The 23,474-nt window shown below is 35.4% G+C and overlaps 1 protein-coding gene and 1 non-coding gene across 6 annotated transcripts in view; both read right to left on the bottom strand.

Annotated features, from left to right (window-relative positions):
* SLC16A7 (solute carrier family 16 member 7) overlaps window positions 1-23,474 on the bottom strand; it is a 187,421-nt gene that overhangs the window by 141,373 nt on the left and 22,574 nt on the right. The window lies entirely within an intron of this gene.
* Window positions 1,994-2,134, bottom strand: LOC120365253 (U4 spliceosomal RNA). Its single transcript, XR_005580256.1, has one exon. It is a non-coding gene; the product is annotated as a U4 spliceosomal RNA (small nuclear RNA).

The following is a 23,474-nucleotide window of genomic DNA, read 5'->3' as shown; positions in this document are numbered from 1 at the left end:
TGGCCATGTTGGACAGAAGTTGTGGGTGATTTCAGGACATACGACATGTGATTGACATCTGAAGTATAGAAATGTATTGTGAGACAGAGCCCTTAACCTGTGGAGTCGACACTAACTCTGGGTCATGAGTGTAAGAACTGAGTTAAATTGTAGGACGCCTAGTTGTATGAGGCAAAACTGGAGCATGGTTGGCAAGGGAAAAATGATCACATATTTGGTGTAGGAAGGGTTGTGTATGTGTATGTAGATAAACAGTAGTTGGCCAGGTATGCTGGCTCATGCCTGTAATCCCAGCACTTTGGGAGGCCAAGCTGGGTGAATCACTTGAGCCCAGGAATTGAGACTAGCCTGGGCAATATTGTGAGACCCCCATCCCTACAAAAGATAGAAAAAAATTGGCCAGGCATATTTGCTTGCATCTGTGGTCCCAGCTACTTGGTAGGCTGAGGAGGGAGGATAGCTTGAGCCCAGGAGTCAGAGACTGCAGTGAGCTTTCATTTCACCACTCTACTCCAATCTGGGCAATAGAGTGAGATCCAGTCTCAGAAACAACAACAACAAAGACAGTGGTTTTCTTTTCTCTTTTAATCCCTTGGTTATACAGCATGACTTCAACTCCCTCATTGTTTTTGTTTGTTTGTTTGTTTAAGACAGAGTCTCGCTCTGTTGCCCAGGCGGGAGTGCAGTGGCCTGTTCTCAGCTCACTGCAACCTCTGCCTCCCAGATTCAAACAATTCTTCTACCTCAGCCTCCCTAGTAGCTGCAACTACAGGTGTCTGCCACCACACCCAGCTAAGTTTTGTACTTTTAGTAAAGACATGGTTTCACCATATTGGCCAGGCTGGTCTTGAACTCCTGATCTTGTGATCTACCCACCTTGGCCTCCCAAAGTGCTGAGATTACAGGTGTGAGCCACTGTGCCCAGCCAACTCCCTCATTGTTATGAAGAGTTTTATGTTGCTTTTGTGTTTGTTTTATTGCTTATAAACAGTAATATCTGTAAAAACATTAAAAGGGGAGGAATAAGAAAGGAGAAAAACAATGCACTGTTTTGTATCAAATAAAATTGATGACGTAAACTAAAAAATGATTTTCAGAATAGAGAAGGATAAAGCTAAAGAATGCTGTTAACAATTACAAGAGTGTTAAGAAAAATTAGCCCTCAACTCCTGAAACAGGTGTTGAAATTGCTAAAAAAAAAAACTTTGAAAAACATAGTCTCTGGCAGAAGACTTTCCTATACAGTGGAAAAAAAAAATAATCAATGCAGTTCTAAAGGGTTATTCAAGTCTAAAGCCCATCACCCAAAAAAATTATACAGTTTGCTTATGTATGTATTATTGAGTTGATATCTCCCAATGAAAAATAAAAACTGAATAGGAGTGGCAAGCTATTAAATTAGAACTTAATGTTTAAGAATTAACTATTCTGGCTCAAATCAGGTTTAACTACCAAGATACAACGCAACTCATGTTAATAGTAAAGGTGTAATAACCCATCAGGATAGATGAAAATAACTGTTTAAATATTTAAACATGTACTAAAACACTTAGTGAACTCTTCTTATAATTTGATATTCATATAAGTTTTTAGTATCATGTTTCCTGTATTAATCATAAGCCAAAATAGCTAACAGAGATTCTAGACTCTTCTGATAGAAACCTATAAAAACCTTTTTCTAGAATATTATTATGTAAGACATTTTAAAAATTACAATAAACTGGAGAAAGTATTTTGAAAATGTTTAAATTCTCAGAGATGTAAGAATTACTTGCAGAATATTTAAGATGTTAAAAGTCAGGTCTGTTTCCTTGGGTCAATCACTAATGAATTGAGTGAATTTGGAAAATTTAGTTAACCTCTAAAAATCAAATTTTCTTCATTTCTAAAACAGGAATATCTCATAGCTCAGTGAAAGAATGAAAATGATATACTACTTTCAAGTAGCTTAGCACTTGAATGACACAGTCTTTTTTTTATATACATAATTCAATCTCCGTACAGACTGTCAAAAATTGCCAATGCCGACTATATTTCAAGTCAACGTGATGGGGTATTGGGAAAAGTTTTCAATTAGCAATAATCGTCCCTCGGATAAACCTCATTGGCTATGATACTGCTACTGCACAAAGCCTACATGGTCTTTTTTTTTTTTTTTTTTTTCAGAAAAAAATAATTAAGCAATTTGAATGCAACAGGAAGGAATACTACTAAAAGCGTCATTTTAAAAATTATTCCTTTGTCTAGAATTATATTTTACATAAAATAAAAAACACATGATTGGAAAGTAATAGCAACCAAAAAAAATTGCAATGACCACGAAAATAGGATCCATTTCTAATTATAAGTGTTGGGATTCAGAAGATAATATTGCAAAGTATGGAGCTTTAGCCTGCTGAATACATTGAACTAAAGCAGGCTGGAAGGCATTGGAAGCAAGCTCTCTCTGCTCTCGTTCCCTCATGTCTCTTACCCTTTATCCCATGAAATGAATCATAAAAATCAGAATTCCTCTTTCCCAAAGTGAATCATAGAAACTAGAACCCCTCTCCTCCAAAGAAAGCCATAAAATCTAGAAAGTCACTCCCTTGAAGATTCTCATTCCAGAAAGATCTTACCTGGAAGAAAGGAATGCTACATAAAGAGTCCAAGAAGAATCTAACAGACAGATTTTGCTGGGTTTTTGTCCTTCAGCCTATTGCCTCTACATTATATCCATACTTTCATCTAATTATATTTCAACACAGCTGTCTATTCTTTATCGAACAAGTCTTAACCCATTTTGTATTGCTATAACATAAAACCACAGACTGAGTAATTTCTAAGCAATAGAAGTTTATCTGGTTCACTGTTCTGGGAATGGGAGGTCCAAGAGCACGATACTGGCATCGGGAGAAGTCCTTTCTGTTGCATCATTTCATGGCAGAAGTCAGAAAAGCAAGAGCATGAAAGAGCAAGAGGGAACCAAACTTGTTTTCATAGCAAGCCAACTTTTGCAATCAATTATCAACTCACATGATAAGGGCATTAACCCACTCACGAAGGGAGAGCCCTTATGATCTAATCACCTCTTAAGGCCCCACGTCTAAACACTGTTGCACTGGGAACTAAGTTTTCAACACATGAACTTTGGAGAACACTGTCAAATCACAGGAGAACCTAAACATAAAGTAGACAGTTTTACCTGGGTCTTTGGGTCTTCACTTCTGAAGGCTTCCAGGTCACATAAAACTTTGATTAAATAGATTTGTCATGCTTTTCTCATTAACTTGTCTTTGGCTATGGGAGTGTTAACCTATTAAGTAAGTCTAATGCCTCTGATTGATGTATGAGAAAAGGTCTCACACCTTTCTACTCCTGCAAAGGTGAATGCCAAAACAGAAAGAAGAGAAAGGAAAAAAAAGAAAGAATGATAAATGAGCAGAATGAGCAGGGAGGCCACTAGGAGACAGAGGTGAAAATGACTGGTCACTGTAAAACATCATATTATTAGATTTAAAGCATTTGACAGAAAAAATCCTTTTGTCCAAAAATGCATTTTACTAGTTTCTTTTGAGCTCTGGGCATGTAGACAGCACAAGACGGATTTGAGAGTAACACGTTGTGGTATCCTAAATGCATGTGCTTTTTAAACATTTAAATATTTGTGACAGGTTTCTTTCTTTCCCTTTCAATGTGAACAGGAAAGAAGCAGCAAAGGGACTGCTTCTTTTATCAAAAGCAGTCAGAGGCTAAAGCAAAGATCATCCTTCAACTAAGCCAGAATAGAGAGCTAGATTTACATTTGAATCATGTGACATGGTGAGTTTCTTTTTTAATAATCAAAGAGTGGAAGCTGACTATTCTTAACCATTTTCTGTTTAAAGAAATGAGCTAAAAGGTCAGAGGTATTTGACTTCTACAGGCCCATAATGGAAACAAAAACACAATTTTCTAAGTTACATACTACATGAAAAATAACATGTCAAGTTGATACGCTTAAAGATTAGCATCTGGATTATCACTGAGTGTCCAGCACTGCATAAAAATGGTATAACACTGGAATTTCTAATCTTAAAGTCATGTAATCAAATTCATCACATATATCCAAATGTATGTGCTACTTATTGTTTCTCCAGTTGAATTTGTCCACCACCCTTATACTTCTGAAGCTGCAATATCTGATAATAAATTTCTGTTCTAAAAAATATTAGTTGGGTGTGGTGTTACACACCTGTAGTCCCAGCTACTTGGGAGAGGACTGCTTGAGTCTGAATAGTCAAGGCTGCAGCGAGCTGTGATTGCACCATTGCTCTTCAACCTGGGCAACAGAGTGAGACCCTGTCTCAAAATAAATAAAAAAATTAATTAATTAATTAATAACTTCTTATTTTGTGCATATATTTTTGTCATTAAAGGTAAAAAAAAAGCCAGGTGCGGTGGCTCAAGCCTGTAATCCCAGCACTTTGGGAGGCCGAGGCGGGTGGATCGCGAGATCAAGAGATCGAGACCATCCTGGTAGAGACCCCGTCTCTACTAAAAATACTAAAAATTAGCTGGGCATCGTGGTGCGTGCCTGTAATCCCAGCTACTCAGGAGGCTGAGGTAGGAGAATTGCCTGAACCCACGAGGCGGAGGTTGCGGTGAGCCGAGATCGCGCCATTGCACTCCAGCCTGGGTAACAAGAGCGAAAGTCCGTCTCAAAAAAAAAAAAAAAAAAAAGGTAAAAAAAGTATGTTTCCTGAACATTCTACAGAATAACTTAATCAGAAAAGACCTAAAATATTTTTGTTCCATACATTACAAAAAGAGAATGATAATTTAACTTCAATTTTCAATGATAAAAATTTTCTACATTAATGTCTTCCTCTTTGTTTCTTGACATTAATGCTGGGAAAAATAAGTTCATCTGAGGGAAACAGAAAGGGTTCTTATTCAATTTATACTTAAGATATTTTGAAATTTTTCAAAATATCGTAAGTGTAAAAAGGTATTAATTTGGAACCTACATAGTTTTGATCATTTTATCTTATGAGTTCTTGAAGCTTCAGTTTCCATTATTTGAAGATTGGTTAGTCAGTTTCTAATAGAAAAAAATAAATAAAAATGTAAGAAAAACAAAATTCACATTCAGCAGATTCTACACAGTTTTTTTAAGTAAGTGCATTTAACAGAAATAGAAATTGGTGAAATAACTTTAAATATTTAAACATGTACTAAAACAGTACAGCAATACATAAAATATGTATTACATAAAAATATGTATTTTATGTAGTGCTATACTAAGTACTAAAACATGTATTACATAAGTACATGTACTAAGTACTAAAATATGTATTACATAAAAATATGTATTTTATGTAATGCTGTACTAAGTAAATGTACTAAGTACTAAAATATGTATTACATAAAAATATGTATTTTATGTAATGCTGTACTAAAACAAATACTTCTAAGTATGCACTTAAGATGATTCTGAATACTACTGATTTCTAGCATGTCATTATTAACATACATAAACAACAAAGAACAGGCAGTTTTGAGTTTTTGTTTTAAGTGCAGCATATATTCTACCTTCCTCTGAAGAAGAGGGAATTTTTTTTTCTGATGGACAGATAAATCAAGTCAGAAATATCCCCTCTGCCACCTCTGGGCTACATAGGAGTCTTGTCAAAATAGAATCCCTCTGAAGTATAGACAGGTTTTAGGAAATTACAACGTAACTCCTTATCAAACCTTCATAGAAAATACTATTGTGTAAGTGATACTTGGATTTTCAAACAGATAAAATGAGTTTCAAACTGCTGAAAAATTCACGAATTTGTTTCTAGCTTATTAAGTAGAAATAAAAGGTGTTCAAGTAATTAGGAAAGTAAAGGACATTTTAATATTCTAATGGCAAAAGCATTAGATTGTGTCCTCATTTATTGCATTGTATGATTTGTAATATGTTCTATCATAAGCTCACTTTGTATATAAAACTGAAGAATTTGTTTCAGCAGCTTTCCAATGGAAAGAGAATTGAGGAAATAAGTCAACAAGGCAATCAATGTTAATAAGGGGCAGAAATTCAAGCTCCAATAGCACATTTTGTACCTGGATATAGCAGAGAACTTTCCAATTAGGGCCAACAAGTAGAAAGCTGGTAACTCCAAGCTGAGATTTATAGGGAAAGGTCAGCAGCATGTAATGAGAATTTGGAGCACATACATCCAGCTGTAACACCTTTAGTATAAGTATAGTTTCTAATGGCAAAAGCTAATGGCTGCATGACAATAATAAATAATGGGGAGAGAATATTCTAGCCTTAGGCCTCAGAAAAGAGAACTGTGGTGGCATTATACAATTTTCGCTAAGACTAGATGAAAGACTATTCTAAAGGGGTAGTTGCATTCTCAATTGCATAAGCTGAACTAGAATGTGGAAACCATAATAGGCAAGAAACAACATTTCGCTGAATTCCATCCTCCCATTCTTTTTTCAAATATAATTTATATTTAGGAATATCCTTGCAGGAAAAACAAAAGAAATAAATCACTGCCCACTTTTCTATCTCCCACTGTAGAGCATTCAAGATAAATTGTTTTAAATGACAAAAATTCTCTTCTTGGCCAAACTTTAGTCAGACTCTTAAACTTTCTCCTAGGTCCATCTGTGCACATTCTTATATAATCCAGTTTTAGCAAAGACCCCTGCTAAGTTGCTTTAGCAAGAACTGTACTCCTTTGATATAGGGTTGCCCTGGGTATCTAATCAGGTACCTCCTCCTCCACCATTCTCCACCATCCCTCAGGTGATATCTGATCACCTTGGCCTATCGTTAGTAAGAATCTTGTTAAGGTTGATTTGGCTGGAATCCCCCTTATCTCCAAAGTTTCCTCTTAGTAATTTTCCACCTAATAACCCCTACCCTGCTCCTTGGCTATGAATTCTCACTCGCCCATGCCGTATTCAGAGTTGAGCCCAATCTGTCTCCCTAACTGTAACATATGGTTGCAATGGTTTCCCACACCTATGGTGATGACATTGAATAAAGTCATTGTTACCAAGCTTTAACAAGCATTATTGAATAAGTTTTTCCTTTACCAAAATAAACAACACTTAAAAGCAGTGGAATTCATCTGGCACTTATTGTGTACCTACCAGTATAATCTCAGTGTGCTCATAATGCACACGGTGTGCATGGTGCTACCACCTGGAAGTATTTTGCACAATCCACAAGGCCATCTACAGGCAGAACTGAAGTAGTATTTAAGAACAAGGACTCCAGAGTTAGCAGACTTTGGAATCAAGTGATCCTAACCATGTGATTATGGACAAGATAATGAACCAGATTGTTTTGGTTTCCATTTCCATAAAATAGGGATAATGTTATTAACCATCACTTAGGGTTACTAAGGATTAAGTGCAAATAAAATATACAGCACAATGCCTCCAGAAGTTAGTGAGTGATATAGTTTGGCTCTGTGTCCCCACCCAAATCTCATCTACAACTGTAATTCCCACTTGTTGAGGGAGGGAGTTGGTGGATCACAGTGAACTTTCCCTGATGCTGTTCTCATGATAGTGAGTGAGTTTTCAGGAGATTTGATGGTTTAAAAGTGGGGCACTTCCCCCAACTCTCTCTCCTGCCAACATGTGAGATGAGGCTTGCTTCCCCTTCACCTTCCACCATGACTGTAATTTTCCTGGGGCCTCCCCATTCATGCAAAACTGTGAGTCAATTAAATCTCTTTTCTTCATAAATTACCCAGTCTCTGGTAGTTCTTTATAGCAGTATAAAAACAGACTAATACAGTGAGCTATTAAGCTGAATGATTTAATTTGTTATTATCATTTGCCAACTTTTGTAGTAAGTGTGGCAAAAAAATGAAACACCATGCTGGGTGTCACATCACAAATTGCAGTTCCCCAAGTATCACAGCTTCCCTGAAAACCCAAGAAAATAAAACAGAGTACGGTGGGTAGAATTGATATTAGCAAATATAAATAGCACAAAGAAGCCTTAACCAAGAAGACTGCCTAATTTTGTGTAATGAAAATAAAGTAAAAGCACATGGCAGATTTTTGAAGCATTTTTAGAAGGATCAGAAAAACATAATTCAAAATCTTGTCATATCCACTCCCAGATGAGCAACAGAATTATTATTCTTCAATGCAGCCAAGGCCAAGAAGTCAGGCATATTATTAAAAGCAGAATGCATACCTCATCTTTTGCTAACTTTCACATAATCCCCAATTCTCCCTAACGCAACACTCATCAGACCATTAATTCACAACAATTTCTTTCCACAGCTCTCTTCAATCCCTTCTTCCCCAAGTGTGTCTCAGCCACTCATACACGGCCCAAAGTACACCTGTATTTAATTGCTACTTTGAATACAAAAAAGGATCACACTGCTGGCTGCTCCTTTTGGCATTTTACAAATAAAATAAATATGCTGAGTTATTCCAGTTGGGTAGCAGTTCATCTTAAGTGGGATGATATTATCCTTCAGAGGATATTTGGCAATGCTTGGAAACATGTGGCTTTCACAATTCGGAGAACGCTACTGGCTTCTAGAGGACAGAGGTAGAGCCAGGACTAGAGCAAGGTATGGAAGGTGCCTAGGGCTCACAAGTTAAGGAGACATTAAGGGTTATGCAAGTACAGGCTTAAAATTTACAAACCATAGAGAACGAATGCCTCCTGAGATATTGTGCCCCAGCTGCCTCACTTACCCAACCCTAGTCCCAGAACTGGATAAAGGCCAGGGATGCAGCTAAACCTCCCCCATAAAAGGAAATAACCCATCCGAAATATTAATAGTACTGGGATTGAGAAACCCAGACAGGTTTTAAAAATCTAAAGAACATAAGGGTTAGAAACTTTCAATTCCCATTCTTTTGCACCACTTTAAGTAACAAACCTAAAATCATACTTCGTTAAAAGTATATAAAAGTAGGGGCCGGGGGTAGTGGCTCACACATGTAATCCCAGTGCTTTGGGAGGCCAAGGCGGAGAAATCACGAGGTCAAGAGATCAAGACCATCCTGACCAACATAGTGAAACCCCGTCTCTACTAAAAAATACAAAAATTAGCTGGGCATGGTGGTGTGCGCCTGTAGTGCCAGCTACTCGGGAGGCTAAGGCAGGAGAATTGCTTGAACCCAGAAGGCAGAGATTGCAGTGAGCTGAGATTGCACCACTGCACTCCAGCCTGGTGCCTGGCGACAGGCTGAGACTGTCTCAAAAAAAAAGTACAAAAAAGTAAAAGCAGATCAAATTCTAGCATTTAAGTTTAATCTTCTTTATTCCTATTTACATTGCCTATACTGAAGTTAAATTAATTCTACCCTTTCCTTTCTGTTCCATCTTCCTTCTACTAGTATGTCATTTACTTCTCCCATCTACTTTTAAGGTACGGATGTAAAGATGTCTCCTAACTGACATTTTCCCATAAAAATGTGACCTCTCACTTCTCAGGACAAAAAAAAAAATTCTCAATTGGATTCTACTGTCCTATGGTTTGTATAGCATATCTTACAACAATGTTATTTGCTTATTTAATTCTCCCCACCTCACTTCCCACATACAAAGAAATATGCACACAAATACACACACACTAATTTAATCTACTTATGGGCATGAACCAGGCTTTTATATTTACTCTCCCAACCATCTCTACGTGGAACGGTGCTTTAAACAAGTAGGGCACTCAAACTTACTCAAGAACAGAAAACCAAACACTACAAGTTCTCACTTAGAAGCGGAAGCTGAACAATGAGAACACATGGACACAAACAGGGAAACAACACACTGGGGCCGGAGTGGGAAAGAACAACAGGAAAAATACCCAATGTGTGCTGGCCTTAATACCCAGGTGATGGTTGACAGGTGCAGCAAACCACCATGGCACATGTTTACCTATGTAACAAATCTGCACATCCTGCACATGTACCCTGTAACTTAAAATAAAACAAAATAAATAAAAATTTTAAAAACCAACTTGTTTGGTTTTTAAACCAAAAGCTCAATGAGTTATAAATAGACTGATGAGGCAAGTATATATAATAATAGCTAACAGACAACATGAACCATAATATTTCCTGGAGGCTATATAAACATAATAATGCATTACTAGGCCTTGTTAAGCCCAGTACCAATGTTCTTTTCCTAGCAGATTCCATCTGTTTCAAGTTTGATGCTCCAGAATGTTTGAGGTCTGTCTTCTGTAGGTAACTGACTTGAATTCTGCTATAAGCAAGAGTACAAAAGGGAAACTATTTTCTTCCCAAAGGCCTATTCTAGCAGTAGAAGACCCAATGTCTTTGCCTGATCTATGAGCTCCTTTTCAGAAAGGAAATACATCCAATTATTAGTAAAATTTGGAGAAAGAGCCTTGTAGTATATGTATAACTCTTCAGGAAACCAAAAACACATTTCTATCCATCTCTACCTCACCCTTGACACTGTAACGATTCTAAAACATTTCTAATTTTGAATTTTAACCAAAAATAAGCTAGGGCTACCTAAGAAGTTAATATGTAGCTATAAATATTTCCTTTGAAGAATACAATACATATGCAGCAAATTTTTCAGTTATTTGTCCTTGAAACAAATCTACTGTATTTTATGTTTCTAAATATGTGATTTGACAAAAAGCAAACTGGAGGCCTTCTCCCTGTGAATACCATGAAACCACTGATTTTAGTCATTTAATCTTATCAAGGAATTAGCTTAACCTTTAACTAGCACCTGGAAAGATTAAACTCTAACTTTACAAACTTATTATGAAACAGTTATTGTGTAAAAAAACTCTATTAGAAATTTAATGCATACATATTCCACTGACACAATAATTTTCAAAAAGTGAAGTCTCAGAGCTACTATGATAGGTTTTCTCATAGTGCAATTTCACTCTGGGCTAAATATGAGTCATCTTGTTTAGCTCATAGCCATTAGTTGGAAGAAGAAAGCTGACTTGTTTTGAGCACTCAGTGAGTGTGAGCCAAGTAATTTCTGTATGTGTTTCATTCAATACTTGTAACAACCCTGATGAAAGAGATTTCAAGAGATACATTTTACTGATGAGGAAACAGCCTCAAAGAGGTTTATTGTTTGTCAATTTTCATATCACTGGTAAATAATTGGTGCTTCCAAAGCATGATCCTCCAACTGTGCCTAACTACTGCCATTTGCAAAATGTACTGGATTACATTTTGTCCCATAAAAGACAGAAAATCTGTTCATATTTTAAGAGTATTCCACAAGTGAACCAATATACGCAACTTAATGTTAAGCTGTAATAATGCTCAAGATCAGGACTATGTACTTCCCAAACAGAAAATGTACTACACCAAGGAAAATGACTACAACAGAGAACCGTCATTCTGCTGAATTTTTAGTGGTACATTCTAAGAGGAAGGAGAGTCAGGGAGTATCACAATTAACACAATACTAATCCACTTCTCACTCCTTTGTTCTTTCTTTCAACAATTGTTGACTTGTGACTACTATGTATAAACCATTTGTGCCTACTGCATAGTATAAAAAGATTTTAAAATGCTGTCTTTCTTCAAGTTTACATGCAATGAATACAAAATTTAAAGGGCAAGATAATACACAATGACTTCCAGAAGCATGTTTCTATCAGTAAGAAAAAATTCAAGAGAAAACAGATTCTTCTAGTTGGAGCCATCATGATAGCATCATTAAAAAGGGTAGACTTTGAGTGGTCCTTCATTAAGGACAGGCTAAATATCAATAGGTACATACAGTAAAAAAGAAAAGTACACTAAATTGTGATATCAAATGTTTAGACACAGGAAGTCATACAGTATATTGTACAATTGACAATAAAATCTGAAGAATAAGAATTCCTATTAGGCACATCCTCTTAAGTGCTTTATTGTAGAAGGCTTTTATAGCAAGGACTTATAAATACCATCTACCACTTCCATTTAAAAGTTGCTTGTAAAAAGAATTTATTTTCTTTCATTGTATTACTTATAACAAATATGAGAAGATAATGTCATTTTAATAGTCAGGCACATAGCTTCTGAAGGACATTTTACTGTAAATGAATTTGAGGAAGCATTGAATGATTCCTGGATTCTGAAAGCACTGTTCTACCACTGTATATAGCAGAAATTGAGACAGATAGATACAGTTGGTGAAAAATTTTATGGACTGACTGTGTTCCCCCCAAATTCCTATTTTTAAGCTCTAACTCCCAACGTGATTATATTAGAAGCTGGGGGCCTTTGGAAGGTGATTAGGTTTAGATGAGGTTGTAATGAGGGAGGTCTTCAAAATGTGATTAACGTTCTTCTACGAAGAGGCCAGAGAACCTGCTGACTTCTCCCAAGACTATCATGTGAAGACAGCAAGAAGATGGCCATCTCCAAGTCAGAAAAAAAGGGCCCTCACCAGGAACTGAATTGGCCAGCACCTTGATCTTGAACTTTCCAATATCGACTTGTGAGTAATAACTGTATCTTAAACTACCCAGTTTACAGTATTTTATTACAGCAGCCCATGCTGACAGATGGGCAAACAAACTGACCTCCAAGCAATGTAAATGAATGTTTTAAAAAGTCTTTTGAGAACCTAATGTAGTCTTAAGCGATTATTTCTAGCTATATCCTAAGGATGGGAAAATTCAATTCAAGGGCTAGATGGGGCATTTATTAATTGATTCACTTATTTAGTCAGTAATTGAGAACCTTTCATATGCCAGGCCCTGAACTAGGTGCTGGATTAAAATATACAAACACACATAAGCACACACACATACACACACAAAGAATATGATGTGTTTTTACCTTAACAGATAGGAGGGGAGACAGATACATAACCATATAATTGTATGCAAATGTGCTAAAAGCTACCAGAGGGGTTGTTTACAGTTCTATGAAAGCAATAGATGATTCCTATGGGACTCCAGCATAATTTCCTACAGAAAGGGACAATTGAATTGAGTCACAAAAGGCAAGCACTTAGTGGAGAAGATTGGATAGGTCATTTCAGATATAAAGAGCAGAGTATTCAAAGACATAATTCTTGATGGAGGCTAGCATATGATGGTCCTGAAGCACTGAGTGAGTGGTCAGAAGGGCAAAACTTTAGACTAAAAATACATGATAGTGTATGATGTAAGATAATCTAAAATTTAAAAAATAGAGCTAAGGATTAAAGCAATAGATAGAGGTAAATATGGAGTTTTACACATGGGAGGAATCTGTTTTTTAGTATAATTGCTTAGAGGGCACTGTGAAGAATTATAAAAAAGAAAAGAGAGCACCTATGGAATAGTTGAGGTGGAAGATATTAAAGATCTCACCTAAAGCAGTGGCAACAACAATGGAAAGATGTTGGATTCAAGGAGATACTCAGAGTCTTAAGGGTTTAGTGAAAATTTACATGTGAAATGTAAATTTACATGTAAGAAATGTCAAGAATGACCCTAGTGTTTCCAACATGGAAAATTGGGTGGATATTAACTAACAGGTTTGTAAAACTGGCACACTGAATAAAAAAACATGGTGTAGACAATGGTCATACAGGACCGCTGGTAAAGGGATGAGTTAGGCCAACAAATTGTAGGCCTAGACATCAACAGCTTAGAAGGCCTGAGCTGAAACTGAAGAGATACATCACTGAAAAAGTGAGTAAGAAAGAGAAAAAGAAGGGGTTTCAAAAGTAGTGTTGGGTAATAGAAAGAAAAAGATGAATATGTGAAGGAGACAAAGGTAAGGAGAAAGATATTCAAATGCATAAAAAAGAATGGGAACTGAGTAAAATATGATGAATTTATCCAGAGAAAATTTCCACATATCATTTGACTTTCTCTGAAGCTTTGTGGGCAAAAATATGCCATTATTTAAAGGTAAAAAAATCTTTCCTCAGGAGGCTAAAGCTTGTCTTTAACAAAATTAATAACAAATAGCAGACACAAAACAACCAATAAATAAAAATCAAAGGACAAGTACATACACACATATATAGAGTTAACTGTATGATAACCTCATTTACATAAGAAATTGATATGTAGTTTATACAGCACAAAAAGTGTAAATACTGGTCTATCAAACTTATGAAATTATTCATTTAATTTTTCTAATTAAGTGCAAAAAATTAATAGATTTTTTTCATCATTGAGGATGTGACATAATGCCACAGGAAATTATTTCTGGTTTAATTCACCAATTGTGCACAAACTCTCTTGGGTTCCAGGTCAATGTATGAAGTATAGCACATTGTAAGCGATAAGAGTCCTGTGGGGAACTGCAAGATTGGCTTCATTTCTAATGAGGGAAAAGTTTTATTTACCAGACAACTCAGCTGCGAAACTGAAGTAATAACATGAATTAATTTAAACACATTGCATTTAAAGGTCAAGTACTTTTAACAACCTCTCTCCATGTTCTGGAGTGTAGGAAAAAAACTTTATCAAATAATGTTTATAAATATTTACAAATGTCTCTTATTGCTAAATGTTGAACTCCTACATGCTATATATTCTGATGAGAAGTTTACATCTATTTTATTCAGTGGCAAAGGAATTAAAACTGTCCTAGTCACAATCTATATTCCTTTTGTTTTTACCAGACTTGCTTTCCTTCTTATACAATATGACCAATTTGTCATTTGCTGTGAGCCTGTCAGTGCAAAGGCTAAATAATTAAAGGAAAAATGAGTAGAAATCTGCATCTTAGAGTTACTCAGAGCTCAGGTATGTATTTTAACATGGTGATAGTTCTATGTTCATTTCTATACCGTGATGGGTAGCTGGAAAATGTGGGAAGAATTTTGAGTTAAGATCAGGATTCCTGTGTTTGAGTCAGGATCTACTCTATATGCTATGTGACTGTAAGTGAGTCACTTAAAGTGCCTGAGCCTCAGTTGTACTCATCTGTAAAATGGAGAGAATTATAGCATTGTCCACCTCACTGGATATGAAATGAATCCATGAAAGCACTGGGTTCATTGTAAAGGACCATACAAATGTAAAGCATTAGTAGTTTCATTTATACATTTTCAAGTTATTAAGGGTCTAAAAAATAACCCAGAACATAACTAGATATATTCATTTGCGGAGAATTAGGCTGGGTCCAGATTATTGCTTTTAAGTCATATGTTCTTCTCTTTAAAAAACAAAAGCAAACAAAAAAACCTCAGGCATTTAAAAGAAGGACAAAAAAAATTATTCCTTAAAATGCTTAACATTTTCTTAGAATTATTTATGCAAAAAATAAGATTTATTTTCTATAAAATGCTGATGATTTTACTTTTATAATCTTTAATTGTACCTACCAATATATTCTTTTTTCATCTTTATGCTCTGCCCACATAAGATGATGTTTCATAGACAATGAGTTAGCAAAAACTCCAGAATAAATTAGAATAGTAAAAATTTTAGATGTTACACATAACTCAGTCAATGTAATTTTTTGGAAAAAAAATCTGCTCCTTTAAGTAACAATTCTATCATTTAAGTATTTTTTTATATAAAGGGAATTATATACTTTTTTTTCCCCAAAACTGACAAGTTGTTCTGTTTTTATTTCCTCAATGTGTGTCAGACATATTTGCTATTGCCTTCCTTTCCCTCAGTCTGCTTCTCAATGGTGCTGAACACATATACCTACGCAGACATGCTTATACCACACGATCCTGACCCAAGGCCGCAGCTAAGTAGACCGCAAGTCACATCAAGTGAAGGGGGAAAATAACTAATATTTCTCAAGTTGCTACCATATGCAAATAATCACTCTATTTTGGACTTTTCACAAGTAGTAACTCATTTATTCCTCACTACAACCATGAGGTAGGTAGTATTACCAGCATCCCCATTCACAGATGAAGAAATGGTTACACAATCATTAAGGAAGTTTCCCAAGATTACAAAGCTAGGAAGATTTGGATCTGGGATTCAAACTCAGCCAGTCTGGCTACAGAGCTTGAGCTTTGAACATTGTAGTATATACTATTCTTAAACATTATCCCTTGTTACCACCTATAAGTGAGGCTAAGCCAATTTTATTTTCTACCTAAAGAATGTGAAGAAATACACAGAGAGTCTGAGTCAGTTGAATTGTTGAGGGCACTAGAAGTGTGAGGTAATTCTGCATTACAACAGAATGGAAAATTGGTAGTCCAGGAAGAAAATCAGCACTGCATTACCATTCCCACAAGGTCTCATAAAATCAGGCTTCAGAAAAATCTGTATTTCCAATTTCTGAGTTCATTACTGGAATTAATTTGTACAAGTCTCTGTCCTTTGTAATATAAAAATCCTTCCATTGAAAGGAACTAAAAAGTGTACATACAGTGGAAAAAATAAATAACAAGAAAGTACAATACATTCAGAGAATAAAACTAACTGAAAGGGGAAACCAGATGGCTAAGGGTAGTACGTGCTCCAGGTATCCTCCTGGGACATTTGATGCACTGCTGGACTTGAACTTGGGGTTTTACAGCCCCAAAGGGTACATGCAACAAGTCACAAAGCCCAAGGCCAGACACAGGTAGAAAGTGTAAAAGGTGATATGCCCTGCTGTCACCCAATAAAACTGCATTGTCACTGTACCAGAAATATGCTTGCAATAGCACACACACATATACGCACATAGGCACGCACACACACACACACACACACAACCAAGCAATGAAAAGAAACAAGTCTGCTTTTAAATTTGGTGTCAGTAGTGGGGATCAAAAAATATTACCTGCAGATTAATGACCGACAGTCATTCCAATTTCATATTACCAATTTCATATTGGAAAGGTGATTCAAAATATGTTGACAATGTTTGGGAGTTTACAATGTTGGGAAATGCCCCAGACCCCAGCTGAGGGAAATGCAAACTTTCTCAACTAAAAATTCAGCTTAATCCAAGTTTCAAATAATTCCCACATAATAATGAACCAAGTAATACTCATTTGTACGGCACTATGAAGCAAGAACCAGGAGAAAATACAGACAGCAGAATCAGGTTCATAACAACCATTAGGTAGCAAGATTATCAAAAAGAAGACAAAAATTAGAGACCACAAAGAATTATATGAGAACAATTTTAAAAACTGTTTGCTCATATGTAAGTTATTAAAAGCAAAATAGAAAACAAGGGAAAGCAAAGGAATGATAAATATATAATTAACAATGGTTATTATCTCAAAAGGAAAGAGATATGAGTAGAAAAAAAATGAGACTATGGAGATACATGTAGGTAAGTTTAGAGTTTTGTTAGTATTTCAATTCTTGAGTTGGCTGGTAGGTTCAATGATTTTCATTAGATTAGTAATTAAGATAGAGATATGTATGACAGGAATATATCACAACCTAAAGATTATGATAAATCTAATCCAGTTCAAATACTTGAGGGCCAAAAACCATAAATAAAGAAATACTGTAAAACCTATTATCACATTGATATAATACAGAAAAAATTATAAAATAATCTTAAAATCCTACCAACCTAAAAAGAGAAAAATTCCTTAATCTGAAAAATTCCTTAATCACACAGAAATAAAATCTGTAACATCATACTTAATGCTCTCCATTTAAGAGATCAAAACAAGACTCTTTGTTATTTTATGAAATATCCTAGGTAAAATAGTAAGGCAAAAAAAAAAAGAATGTAAGAAGTTAGAAACAAAATTCTCTTTGTACACATTACAGATAAACTATCAAAATAGGGTGGAAAATCTACAAATAAAACATAATTAATTAGATAGTTGAGCAAGTTTGATAGATAAAATATCATCACATGAAAATAAATCGCATTTAGCCACAAAATATAGAACATGTAATTTTTAAAACACAGCATACAGAATATCTCAATATATAGTTTTTCCTTAAAAATATAACACAATATATCAAATTTTTATAGATATAATTTTTAAAAACACAAGACATAAAAGGCCAGAATAGGGAGATAAGCCATCCTCATGATTTGAAAGCTTCAATATCTTAAAAATGCCAATTACACCCAAATTTGAAATTGATATATTGATTTAAATGCAGAGAAAATGCCTATTACATGATTTTCTATTTGAAAGCCCTAATCTAAAATTTATATGAAAGATCAAATGGCCAAGAATGACAAAGTCATTTCTAAAGTAGAATAAAGGTGGGGATATAGGGGATTTGCACAATTACGAAGGCTTATTAAAAAGCTTTGGTGGGCAGGGCACACTGGCTCATGCTTGTAATCCCAGCACTTTGGGTGGCCGAGGCAGGCTGATCACAAGGTCAGGAGTTTGAGACCAGCCTGGCCAACATAGTGAAACCATTCTCTACTAAAATAATACAAAAAATTAGCTGGGTGTGGTGGCCGGCACCAGCTACTTGGGAGTCTGAGGCAGGAGAATGGCTTGTACCAGGGAGGCGAAGGTTGCAATGAGCTTAGATTGCACCACTGAACTCCGGCCCAGGGCAAAGTGAGACTGAGTCTCAAAAAAAAAAAAAAAAAAAAAAAAAAGTTTTGGTGATTTCGACCATGAGAGGTGCTAGTGCCAAGACCCATGAATTTAACAAAGGACAGAGTAAAAAGCCCCAAAACACACACACACACACACACACACAAACACACACACACACACACACATCATTCAGTAGGGACATGCTGTTGCTCAAGGCTAACTCGTCATCTACATGGAAAAATATGACACTAGCCTTTCCCCTCCAATCATGCAGAAAAAACAAAAACAAAAAAGGAACACCAGATGGATCACCATAGGTGACAAAACAAAGCTGGGGCTCAGCTACTCAATGCAGTGGTCCGTGCCCACATGATGCAAATTAAAACCTACATTAATTACAATCAAATTTAAAAATCCAGCTACTCTGTCACACTATTCATGATTCTGGTGTTCAATGGCTACATGTGGCTAGTAATTATGGATTTTGCTATTTTCAAATATAAAATATTTCCATCAGTGCAGAGAAATGTATTGAACAATGCTGAGAGATATTTAGGATAGAACCTTTATGGCCTTGATGTTGGGAAGGATGTACTAAACAAAAAGACCACAAAGTAAACAAACAAAAATACGCAATGGAAATATAACTAATAAGTTTAGCTAATTTATAATTGTATATCAAAAAAGACTATAAAAATGAAAAAGAAAGCTTTAATCTGAAAGGCAGTATCTGAAATACATGCAGAATATACAGAATACATAAAGAACACATATAAAACAATAAGAAGACAAAACCATCATAGAAAAATAGACAAAAGATTCATAAGGTACTTCACTCTAGTTGATGAAATAAAAACATAATTTCAGTCTAACATTTTATCAATATATGTGACTAAAATGTTTGACACAGTTCTGTGTTCAATTTTAAATTACCAAGAGTATTGGGGGAACAAAACTTTTTTTCAGCCTGGAAGAAAGACTACAGTGTCTTACACAGAAGCCCAGCAACATTTAAGTAGGTTGAGAATAATGTTTGAACATGCTATTAAATAGATACTTCTAATGTTAGCTTATCCTTCATTAAAAGGTAGTTTTCTAGTTCACTTAATAATTTATCTTTATCTTATTTTGAAGACACAGCAGAATACTTGGGCGGCCCATAGTACATTCACACCACCTTTCACTCTGAGTGTAGAATTATAGTAACTAAGGCGTTGATTGTATATTTACTTCAGTTAGAAGAATCAGAGACCACAAAAGTGTGCATGATTGGAGGGTGGAATGGAAGAAGTAGACAGAGTTATAAACATATGAGTAAATACTGTAAATATAACTAAAATGCATAGTTTCTTCAAAACGAAGATAGATTTCCATCACTGGAATTCATGAGTAAGTATTACTTGGCACCATCCCGTATCCTACCCCAACTCCCCCACCAAGAAAACCCATAGACATGATTTTTTAAAATCACACTTTCTTAGCATATAAAATATGAAGTCCTTGAAGTCTTTACATACATAAAGACTTCATACTTTAATAATTGTTAAATGTTCAATATTTGTATACCTTAAAATTCAAAACAAAACTATGTTCATGCCACATAATCTAAGTGATTTGCCTCTCAAGTTCCTTGAGATCTAAAAATGAGAGGAAGACAATTAGCAACCTAGTAATTCTGGTACAAAGTAAAGAGCATTTAATAGTGCACAGAGAAGTAAGGTATTCAAGTCAGATTAAATATTAGGAAGCATATGACAATGACTACTAATAATTAGAAAGAATCCATCCCATAAACAAGGATCTCAGCCCAAAGAATGGAGACTGCATGATGGGTGGTAATCATCACAGACATGATCACTTTACAGTAGTCAGACTTCAGCTTTCAGATGGGGTTCAAGGACTGCTCTATCCAGGAAATAAGAATATAAACAACATGGCAGTGTTACAGTAGTCACAGGGATTGGGGAGACATATTTCTACAATCAATAATCAGTGTGCAGAGCAGTCATGAGCTAACCCTAGTGACAGAGGAACATGAAATTCAACATCATAAATGCAGGCATATAGCTTAGCAAAAAAAATAGTGATCTAGACTTTAGAGAACAATGGTGGAGACCCACGGATCAACCACAGTGCACCAAGTCTTGCCTCAGATTTGTTATTAGAAAACACTTCTAAAAACGAAACCCTCCAGTGGTCATTTATAGGGCACTCCATTCCAGGTTAGCTTCACTAGTTCCTAAGTTCTTAGGCTGAGGTTGTTTAAATATATATCTTGCCTCAAAAAAGATTGTATGTGGGCTTGAAAATACAATTGGTGGGCCAACTTTGCATAGCTAAGGGAAACAGAAGGCCATAAGCTCGAACAGTGGTGTGAAGAATAACTTCTTAAGTAATCCTGTGAATAATAAAAACTATAAATGTTTCTCCCAGTTTGAAGAGGGTGAACTTTTGTGCCTAATTCTATTGGTTTCTGATTAATACTCCCATATGCTTCCCTTTTGAGGCATGTTCTTACTGAACATTTGGTTTCCTCACAAATGCTTGCCTCCTACTTCCTCCTCTGCTACACAGGCTCTTAATCATTTATTTTGCCAATTTCCTACTTTCTGTTCCTTCCAGTGGTGACACACAATCTCTATGTTATCCTGCTGTCAGGAGGGTAAAAGTACAGACACTATTCTTTTCACAAAACCAAGAACAGAAGTGATTGCAAAGGCCTTAGTCATCAATTTTCCCTGCTGACAGAAATGCAAAAATAAATACTAGGACTTCCAAATACCACAGGGCAAATGCATGCCCTGAACACACAGGCAAGGTCAGTTGGTTGATACCTACTTCCTTAATATTAACCTAATACAGACCATTTTGTGATGTCTTCCTCTTTCGTAAACATACCTCATTGTAAATTTTTTTTCAGAGGAAAGGGTTTTTATATGAAACAGTAGATAATTCCCAGGTCAATCAATTTTACTTTGCATCTACAATCTCAATGCTGAATCTATAACATTCAGAGTTCCTTACTCTGGCAAAACAAAATAACATGAATATCCAAACCTTATTCATAGGCAGGAACCAATGGTTGCAAAAAGCAAAATCCACACAATGTAGTTTTTAGGAAAAGGAGGAAGGAAAAAAAAAAAAGACAGGCTCAGTATAAAACTCAGCTGCAGAGTGTTGTCAGGCAGCTGCCCTCTCTGTCTCTATGAGGAACAGTTCAGTTGCTATTAGCATAATCTAAGTGCTAAAGTGTGGAATCCGGGTTTAGAGTGTCTAGTCTCAAACATCATCTCCATTATTTACTAACTTTGTGAATTTTAGTGAGTCATTTAATGCCTCAGTGCCTTGTTTGTTTTCTGTAGGAAGTAATAATGGTCCCTATCTCATATGTATGGATTAAACAAGGTGACACATGTAAAGTGTTTAAGATAGTGCCTGGGGCAGTAGACAATCCATGTAAATCATTATTACAATTGCTTATTTGGAACATAATGCTCCATTCTTCTCCTTGCCTAGCAGTTTCTTCCATTTGCACATGCCAACAGAGCCACCAGTTCAGAGTTAACAGTATTTCACAACTGTAGTGCCCATAACCTCTGGCATACTCAGCCCATATCACGTGAGTTACACATTGCTACCTTCACTGGGTCTGTGGGTAGGAACAGATTCTCTTAAAATCTGTCAGCAGCAAGTCACAAGCCTGTCTTTCTGGTGTGAATGTTTCTAATTCAGAGATTTATAAACATGTAAATAACATAAAGAATGCAAATTACATGTATCTTCCCTCTCAGGATAATATTAAAAATAGCATTATGAACAAATGAAGCCAGCTGAGGAAAAATGTTCTGCTTGTAAGACGGTGAGGTCACTGTATGCCTGCAAACCTTTTAATTGAAGCTGGAGAGTCACTTTTCATGGATTCAGTAAGATTAATTCAGTGGGTAAAATAATGGGCTAAATAACCTCTAAGATTCTTTGATGGCACAATTCAATTTTACACAGAGATTGTGTAATACAATGCATTACATTAAATTGAAATGAAGTCTTTAATGCAAATCAGGAATGTAAATTTCCATTTGTTTGAATCCTACAAATCCGAAAAGGAATAGGCTATGTCTTGTAAATCAGATTAGGCAAAGGTTAAATGTTCATTTGAATAGAAACTGTTTGGTAAAATGTTCATGTTAAAGTGTGAAGTCACTCTAAAAGGTTAAATGCTCACATTAGATACATTTAACATTCAGGGCTATTAAAGTGTTTGAGAAATAAAATAGAGCCATGAAAATTTTCTTTCCAATCAGGTACTGCAAATGAGAAAATACAGGAGCAGAAAAATCACAAAATTATATCGGCATTAAACATTACATAGAAAATGCAGCCAATTGCCAAGTCAAACATAATTTATATTATCAAAGATATCATTTATCATGCCAAAAGTTTACTGAAAATAGGTGATTTCAACAAAATTCAAGAAACAAAAATGATTTGCAGGCAAGGAGGAGATGATAGTACTAGTGATGCCATTTTTCTTTGAAAATTCTTGATTGTAATATCTCTGTGTACTTTATCACCAGAACAACTATTAGAAAGGGAAGATCACACACCTTAAGAGTGTGATTAATGAACAATTAAGACTACAAACAATGATGTATTTTAGACTTACAAGGGATTCTACTTTATAAGAATTAGTTTCCCACAATATTTATTTTAGTTACAGTGGTGAGTGCAAAAATTGTGGAAGGAAAATTCCAGCTATTTAAGTAGAATTGGCAAACATTAGTCAAAATTCAGGAAACTCACTCTTGTGCTTCTTGAATATCGGTGACTTTTACTCATCCTTTTTTGACTCATTATTGAATAAAACGGTTTTTGTAATTTCATAGGTCTCTCATGCTAGAAAGAATAAGAAATATGGAAACATAGATAGAAAAAGTATTAAATTTATAATAGTATAACAATTTATGCTAGCCATGTGGTTTAATAAATATTTGAGTACATGGTACATGGGATAAAACTTTAGAATGAGGTAAGAAAAATGATTTAGGGATGCTGAGTTATGTAGCAAATAAGCATATAAATGGTACTG

Source organism: Saimiri boliviensis, chromosome 7 (genome assembly GCF_048565385.1).
Source record: "Saimiri boliviensis isolate mSaiBol1 chromosome 7, mSaiBol1.pri, whole genome shotgun sequence".
NCBI classification, from domain to species: Eukaryota; Metazoa; Chordata; class Mammalia; order Primates; family Cebidae; genus Saimiri; species Saimiri boliviensis.
Note: the sequence above shows the minus strand (reverse complement) of the source record. Positions and strands in the feature narration are given on the sequence as shown.